Source organism: Trichechus manatus, unplaced genomic scaffold (assembly GCF_000243295.1).
Source record: "Trichechus manatus latirostris isolate Lorelei unplaced genomic scaffold, TriManLat1.0 scaffold00011, whole genome shotgun sequence".
Taxonomy (NCBI): Eukaryota; Metazoa; Chordata; class Mammalia; order Sirenia; family Trichechidae; genus Trichechus; species Trichechus manatus.
Window position 1 is genome coordinate 7,157,704 of NW_004443947.1, and position 8,398 is coordinate 7,166,101.

The following is an 8,398-nucleotide window of genomic DNA, read 5'->3' on the forward strand; positions in this document are numbered from 1 at the left end:
GAGGGTCACAAATCTGCCACTTCACAGCTGAAACAGTTGAAGTTAGACTTCAGATGTTTACCCTGTTGTACTGTGGTAGTGAGGGCTAACGCTGTTGAGACGGGTCCCCACAAGTCTATACAGGGGTGTAAGAAACTCAAAGTCTGTGGACCACTTATGCCTGTGGCTAGCAAAGGAGCTGTGCCGACCCTGAGTTCCTGGCTTAGGGGAGCCAGTAGCTTATTTGTTTCCTTTCCAAGGCCAGGAGAATGGGTCAAGGTGCCTTTGGGGATCTACTCCAGCCCAGCAGACTCAGACTGGTGCAGAGCGGGGAGGGAGGAGGTAAAAGGGGGAGAGGTTTCTCCCAAATGGGCTTTTTTTTTTTTAAATCCTCGCGAAAGGTCGCACGCATACTTATCTTTAGCCACTTGGGAGTTGCTTTTCACTGGTTCGGAGTGTCCAAGCAGAATCTCTGCTGCCAGATCTCTCTTGATGTGGAAACTTCCTCCTGAGAACGTGTGCGCCAGCTGTTTGCCTGCTTCACCGCATACCTTGGAGCTAGTCGGAGCTGAAGAGCTGGAGCCTAGTCTGATCTGGCGCTTCTCGCTTCTTCAGAACCATCTCCCTCTCCCCCCACCACTCAGTCTGACTCCTCAACTTTGCCTTGTTCAGGGCTCCTAGATATTCATATACAATCAAATCACTTGTTTTTCCAGGTCTTTGTTGTAAGAGGGATATAGGAAGCCATCTGACTACTCTGCCATCTTGGCTCTGCCTCTGTTCTTAATTTTCTATTTAACTTTCTATACTTACTTAAATTTTCCTTTTATGCTTTTCCCTTTCTCTTTCTAGAACAGCCAGTTTCTTTCACTTCAGGGCAAAATTACTATCCTTTCCCTTAACAAAATACATTTCACATATTCAATCTAGTGTAAGTTACTTAAAAAGATCTTGGAAACTGCTTCGAAGTTGACACACTACAAAATATAAAAACTTTTGTCAGAACAAATTCATTTTCATTAATTACTGGGAATATTAGGACTATTCAATTTATATAATGCTTATTTATCATTAAACCAATCAGAGTAAGTTCTTTGAAGAAATATTATAATCTAATTTAATAATACCTCACATGCCTGTCAGTTTGTTGTACTGTGGTGGCTTTTATGTTGCTGGTATGCTGTAAGTTATGCCACCGGTATTTCAAATACCAGCAGGGTCACCCGTGGTGGATGGGTTTCAGCTGATCTTCCAGACTAAGACAGGCTAAGAAGAAAGACCTGGCGGTCCATTTCTGAAAAATTTATCCAGTGAAAATCTTATAAATAGTAGTGGAACACTGTCTTATATGGTGCCAGAAGATGAGCCCCTCTGGTTGGAAGGTACTCAAAAATGGACTCAAGTATAGAAACAATTGTGAGGGTGGCACAGGACCAAGCAGTGTTTTGTACTTTTGTACATAGGGTCACTATGAGTTGGAACTGACTGGACGGCACCCAACAACAACAATTTAAGAATACCATCCAGAGGTAGGATATTACTATATTTTCATAACCTTGTCTTTTGTCTTTTGCATGCTTTATAGGATCCTTTAGAGAAGAAATTTAGAATACTTTGTCCCTTTTTAAGGCCCTGTTATAATTATCAAAATAAACTCTTTATCCTTTTTTTCAGTGCATTTTTCAAATAGACCAATATATATCAAAGTTTCTCAGAGCAAGAAGCAGTTTTTCTTGGAAGAGAAAAGAATTGAGATTTTTAGACAGCCACATAAAAAACACCAGCCATGGCCTTCAACTAGACAGAAACTCAGACATAGAGAGGTCTCAGAACAAAACAGAAAAATCACATAAATTCACCAATCTGTGAGGCCAGCTCAAAATCCAAAGCTTATATACAATACTATTCAACATAAACAACTCAGTTTCTTAAAACTTTTTTAAATCCTTGGTAAGATTGACCCAATTCAACAGAAAAACAGGTTCTAAATGAAACTTATTAACTTGCCAGTGTCTCAGATGGAGGGATATTAGACCCTTTGACAAAACCTGAGTATCAAACAAAAGTTTCCCAGATGAAAGAAAAGACAACACAAATGGGAACTCATTTTCCCAAGATGGGAGGAAAAAGAGAAGATGGAATCTCATTTTCTCAAAGTGATTACCAAAATTCCAAATTACTTCAAATATATTCAGTTTATAGTGTTTTTTGAACATGAACTCCAAACCAGCATCCCTGTGGGGGGTTGCAAATCCAGGCTCTTTTATCAAGAATGTTTTCAAAGTCTTTCTAAGGTTAATTTACAAAATTAAGAGTAATCAAGAAGCAAGTTTGGGAAATTTCTTTCTTTGCTTATCATAACGGCAACAGTAATTTGAGAAATAACTTATTTAGCTGCCTTGTCTGCAAGGTTGTTTCTTTTGATTTCCTCAGTTATAATTATTTTCAAAGGTCAGAAGATCTGGGAAAAGCTGGCAGAACTCTCAGTCATTTGTGGAGCCATACCTTCACCATTTCAAATGCAAGCAGCACAAGTCCGGCCTGGTTGCCTGGTAACACAGAGGCAGCCCCTTCTATTATAGTTTTCCCCTTGCTATTAGAGCTGCTCGATTATCTTGGCAGAGGCAGTTATCAGAGAATTCCAGAGAAAGTCTCTAAGGTCTCTTCAAGGCCGCACAGCATAAGCCATCTTGAAGGGCCTTTTACTCTTTTATTTTTTTCCTGCTTTGCACTGGGTGTTCTCAGTGCTAGGAACTCAGAAAGCTATTATATGGGAGTCTGAATTTTCCCAGTCCCATGAGCCTTCCATTTCTTGTTTCATTATGGCTTGAATCAGATCTTTCATTCTCAAATTAGAGGGACCTCCCTTAGCCCGATTATCTTATGGACTAGTTGGTATAAATCAGGGACCCCAGGCTGGTAAGCCTCAACAAGGATCTTAAATTCTTTTGCAAATTTATAGGAGTCCTCACATAGTTTTGGAAAATCTTTTACAATACTACACAGTTCGGACTGTGTCTGAGGAGTGAAAGTGATATGAGCTGTATCTTCATCTGCACTACAGTAGATTTTAAAAGGTATTTCACGCAAAGGTTTGCTAGCAGATTCTTTAGGGGGGAAAAAAGGGGAGGAGGAGTTCAGAAAGAGTATTTTCAGAAGATGGGAGGGTAAATCCGGATATAAAGGAAGTGAGGCCAGCAAGGCAGGAATTTGATACTGCAATTATTTGTTAAGTTAGATACAGTGTTCTAAAAGGATGCAATTTTGTTAGCTTACTGTCTTTTGGAAACCTCTATATACCAACCAAAATATGAATCTTGTTGGGCTTGTTTAATTTGGGCATCTCTTTTCTCTAATCTATTGCACAGAAAGACTAGCTTAGAAAGTTCAAAAGATCTTCCAAAATGCTAGAGGCCACTAATTTCCAAACTGTCCCTGGCACAGGACCAAAACAAAATGCTTGTTCCAAATTGTCAACTGAACAAAAATGCCACTGGATACAAAATGAATACTTTATGAGACCAAAACAAAATCTTCATTCATATAGTAAGCAGGGGTCCTGACAGGAACTCCAAGTCATTCTTAGATTTGGCATTACCCATTATCTCCTTTGAGATACCTGAGGTTCACTGAGCTCAATTAACCCCCTTTGGGGTCCTTAATGTGCACACAGAAACAACAAAAGACGTTAGAACGGAGCACTACTTTCAGTTTCTCAGAGCCAAGACAAAAATCCTGATGGGAACAAGTGCCACAGGGAACAGCTTGACCTGTGCCGGCATTGATATTGCAGCTTATAGGACTCTTGCGATTCTGTGTAACAATTAAGACAAAACGAAAGTAAAACATACAGCAAAGGACAGATTCTCAAAATAAAACTCAGAGAGACTCAACACAAGAAAGCAGTGGCTCGAATCCAAGAGGTTATTTACCTTGGGCAACTCCTGAGAGGTCTGTGGAAGTGGTGAGACCAAAAAAGGCTCTGCTGGTACCGTAGCCTGGTTCCCTGGTGCCTCAGGGCCACTGAAGATAATGCGCCCCCAGATCCCACTTCTGACACCAAGTAATGTCAAAGTACAAAATTCCTAGGAGTAAAAAAAAAAAGGAATGAGTTTTAATGAGAATTAAAGTGACTGCAGTTGGTGAGCATAGAACGAGAGTGCTAAATGCTCCAAAGTACAGAAGTTGGGGAAAACTATTATACATGAAAATTTAAGTAAACGGTAAACAGAAGTCACATAACAGTTAATCTACACACATCCTGGAGCCAGTCTGCCAAAGTATTTTGTGAAAATGGTTCTGCTTATCTTTCAAGGACAAGGACAGTTTGCATGAAAGCATTTTTTTTCTGAGAACAGCCACAGTTTGCCCCCCTCCCCTCACCACTCCCTCAGAGATAGAGCAGATTAACCTGTTACCACTAGCTCAGTCTGAATGCCTCTCATTTTAGGGGTCTGCTGAAAAACTCATCATGAGGATGGCACAGGACCAGTCGTGCATGGGCTTGCCATGAGTCAAGGGACTTCTTGACAGCAGTTAACAACAACAGGTAATTCCAATGTGCAGCCAGGGTAAGAACAAGGGGTTAGATGCAACATTTTACTTGAAACTCACCATCCCTGCCATGCAAGTCTGATTCTTACCCATTGTACAAGTGAGAAACAGGATCAGAGACGCACTGAGGACCACTGTACAACAAACCCAGGTTAACCACTGCAAAATGGAAAGAGTTCTTTTAGAGTTTCCCAAAATGTGGACTGGGAAAGGTAGTACTTAAGGTGACTTTAGGAAGTTCATAGACGTGGCACTAAATAACATGGAATCAAACCATGAAAAAAGTTATTCTCTTTTTATTTCTCTTTAAATCCTGCTAATTATGTAACAAGAAAGTCTCAATTTGGTTTTTGTGTGTTTTTAATATCTTTCTAGAATTTCCTAGAGAGAGCAGTTTCCACTTTATGCTCTTCAGTATCTTCTTGAATTTAGCCTTACTGTGTTGTTTCCATTGTATTTATGCTTGTGGCTTCATTCTATTAGTGCCAAGGGATTCTCATTTTCATATTAAGATCATGATATAAAGTTTGCTTTCAAAATGAATTCATTGAGTAAAAACAATAAAATAATTCAGTTAATAATAATTCAACTAATATTGGACCATGATAAAAAATGATAACGGGAATACATGGATGATTTAGGTTTCAGAAAGACTGTGTTATACCAGTATGTGTATATGTATGCGTCTGTGAGTAAGTGTATGTGAGTGTGTTATTGTGTGTGAGTGAGTGTGTGCACATGAGTGTGTGTGGGGTGAGTGTATGTGTGAGTGTGTATGTGTAACTGTGTGTATGTATGTGTGAGTGTGTGAGTGTGAACATCAATCGCTAACCAGCTGGAATGACTCTCTCAATCTCCTACTATCTTCCATGTGTACCAGCTGGTTCAGCACTGCCAAAGTCTGCTCTGCACTTGAGTTCCTTGTGGGTCTCCCCCAGCCCAGAGTATCTAGGTGGCAGGGACTGTGTTTAGTTCATGCTATCCCAATCTCTCTGCTTGGAATGCTTGCCCCTGTCCTGCCTCTCTCAGCCTAAGGAACTCCTATACATCCTCTCAAGCTCTGCACAGGCAACATCTCCTCCAGCAAGCCTTCCCTGACTCCTCTTCCCCAGATAAGTTAAACCACACCTGCCTCAATAGTGACTTGGTATTCGGTACAGCTCTCAATTATTAATATGTTGTGCAGATTATAATGTTGAATTTTTCCTGAGCCTTGTAATACTAGACAACAGTGATGGATAAAGAAATCCTCACACTTTTTGTGTTCAGGAAAGCAACTTACTGCAAAGAACCACACTTCCTGCATGACTTACATAAGACTCAGGGATGCCCTCTTGTTTACCTATGATGAGGCTAGATGCAGACCCTCCAAGTCCCCATTCCTTGCCTCATAAATGAGTAACTGAACTGCTTGTCCCCACTGATCAATCAGAACAAAATGCTTGTTAACTAAACTTTTGTTAAGTGTCTCTCCTTCCCCCAAGTCCCTGAATTTTGACCCACCCTCACCTTGAGTCAAAATACAACCCCTCTTTAAGCCTGGCAAATAGGCTGACCTCAGAGTAAAACCTCTGATTTACTATCTGATGACGTCACGCTTTCATCCCACTTCCCCACACCTGATTTTTTCTAGTCTTGTTTACTCTCAGTCTCTATAAAAGAAAAACACTTTTCCCCTAATCTTTGAAACATTTGCTGAACTTATGGTCAGGGTGTTCTCCCAGTTACAATAATACCCCTTTCCTATTGGAATAGTCTCTTTCCCCTTTTTCCTTCTGAATAAAGCCTCTACCTATCAAAGTCTGGATTTGTTTTTTTATTTGACAGATTAGTCACAGCCTTCAAAACTCAGATGTGCTATATGGTTATTGTCTTTACTTTTCAGTATTTAATTAACCTCCATTTTGAGTCTTCAATCCACCAGTGGCAAAAAAAATCTCATTAACGCAAGGTCTCTTGCTCCTTTCTCCCCGACGTCATGTCTAAGTTCTGGGGAGCTTGCCTGATACCAAGAAATCAGTCTTGATGGTGAGGGGGTGTCTGTCCTTGGTCCCTATCTTATAGTCCTGCCAAGTCAGCTGCCCCAGCGTCCAAATCCCTGCAGGGCTCCCCTGGGAGTCTTGCTGTGTCCCCCGGGGTCACCCTGGAAGTGTCTCAGATCTCCTTTGCCATAGCCTGGAGGGAAACAGGCAGCCTGCCTTAGCAATATTATCTAAGCAGCCTTTCTCTCCTCTCTCCATCTAACCCCCTCTTAGTTCTTGGTATCTTTACCTCTTCCCAGATCATCCCTCTGATCACATATTCCTCTCAACCTATGGTTTATACTCTGGGTCAATATTCTTACACTTCAGCATACATCAGAATCAGCTTGCTGGGCCCTTCCCCGAGAGGTTCAAATTCAGTAGACCTTGGGTGGGACCCGAGAATTTGCATTTCTAACATGTTCCCGGGTGACACTGGTGCTGCTGGTCCAGGGACCACACTTTGAGAGCCACTGCTTTGAACCATTCAGTATCTTTGGCTTTTTAGGCTCAAGTTTTTCCCTCAAATTAATGTTCCTGCTCTGAGGTTCCAAAGTCTATCTTGGAAATTAAAAAACCAAAAATTGACTTTTTTTTTCCCTTGGCATTTCTGTTCTTCCAACTCTACCTGAGGCGACAGATGTTTTCTGAGCCTAGATTCCCCAGAAAGCAGAGCCTGGGACAAAGGCTTATAACTGAAGCTCTTCATTGAGATGTGAGCAGTGGTGGTTCAGTGGTAGAATTCTTGCCTCCCATGCAGGAGACCCTGGTTCGATTCCAGGTCAATGCATCTCATGTGCGGCCACTACCTGTCAGTGGAGGTTTGCATGTTGCTATGATGCAGAACAGGTTTCAACAGACCTTCTAGACAGTCTAGGAAGAAAGGTCTGTGACCTACTTCTGAAAATCAGCCGTGAAAATGCTATGGATCACAACAGTCTGATCCACAACTGATCATGTGGATGGCACAGGAGTGGGCACCATTTCATTCCATTGTGCAAAGGGTTACCATGAGTTGGGGGCTGATTCAACAGCAGCTAACAATAGCAAGAGGATCGCAGGGAGTAGGAGTGAGGTGGGCATCAGGGAGGGCATAACGAAGCAGGCAAGGAGGGAGAGCCATGCAAATATGCATAGTCCAGTCCGCCACCGGCTGCTTGATCTTGCAGGATCGCCTGAGAGGTCATCCGAACTACACCTCAGGACTGACCTTCCAGCGGGAGAAGGCGGAAGCATTCATCTGTCAGCTTTCATCCTCCACTGCTCAAGGGTTCTCCCTTCACTTCTGAAGTCCCATTCCGTAGTATCGACAGAGGAGCCCCAAGAAAGAGGTGAGAGGCCCAGGGCACAGTCAAGTGTTCTTGCATGAAGCTGGTCAGAAAAAACTAAACTAAAAGAGCAGTGAGCACACCTACCCCACAGATCTTGGTTTCTAAATGCCATTCTTTGTCAAAAGGAATGAAAGAAATGGCTGATTCTAGGGAAAGTGCAAAATGAGCCTGGAGCAAAAGGAGATGCTCAGAGATTGATGCCGGCATGTCAGAGGGACCAAAGATCACAGGAGCCTGCTTGAAGGGACTTCCATTGGTCAATTTTGGGACAATTTAAACATCAAAAACAATAGTGATAGCAATGAATTATAATATACTGAACAAAAAAATTCATGAGTTTATCATGATACTAGAGAAGGGAGAAGAAAGTTCTCATTTATAGTAGAATGCTAACTAATAGCAGGGGGCATTGGTGGTTTAGAGGTAGAATTCTCGCCTTCCATGTGGGAAACCCGGGTTCAGTTCCTGGGCCAATACACCTCACGTGCAGTCACTGCCTGTCTCTCAGTGGAC

At 41.9% G+C, this 8,398-nt stretch overlaps 1 non-coding gene across 1 annotated transcript; it reads left to right on the plus strand.

Annotated features, from left to right (window-relative positions):
* Nucleotides 1-7,273: 7,273 nt before the first annotated feature.
* On the plus strand, nt 7,274-7,344 carry TRNAG-CCC (transfer RNA glycine (anticodon CCC)). Its single transcript has one exon. It is a non-coding gene; the product is annotated as a tRNA-Gly (tRNA).
* The last annotated feature ends 1,054 nt before the right edge of the window (nt 7,345-8,398 follow it).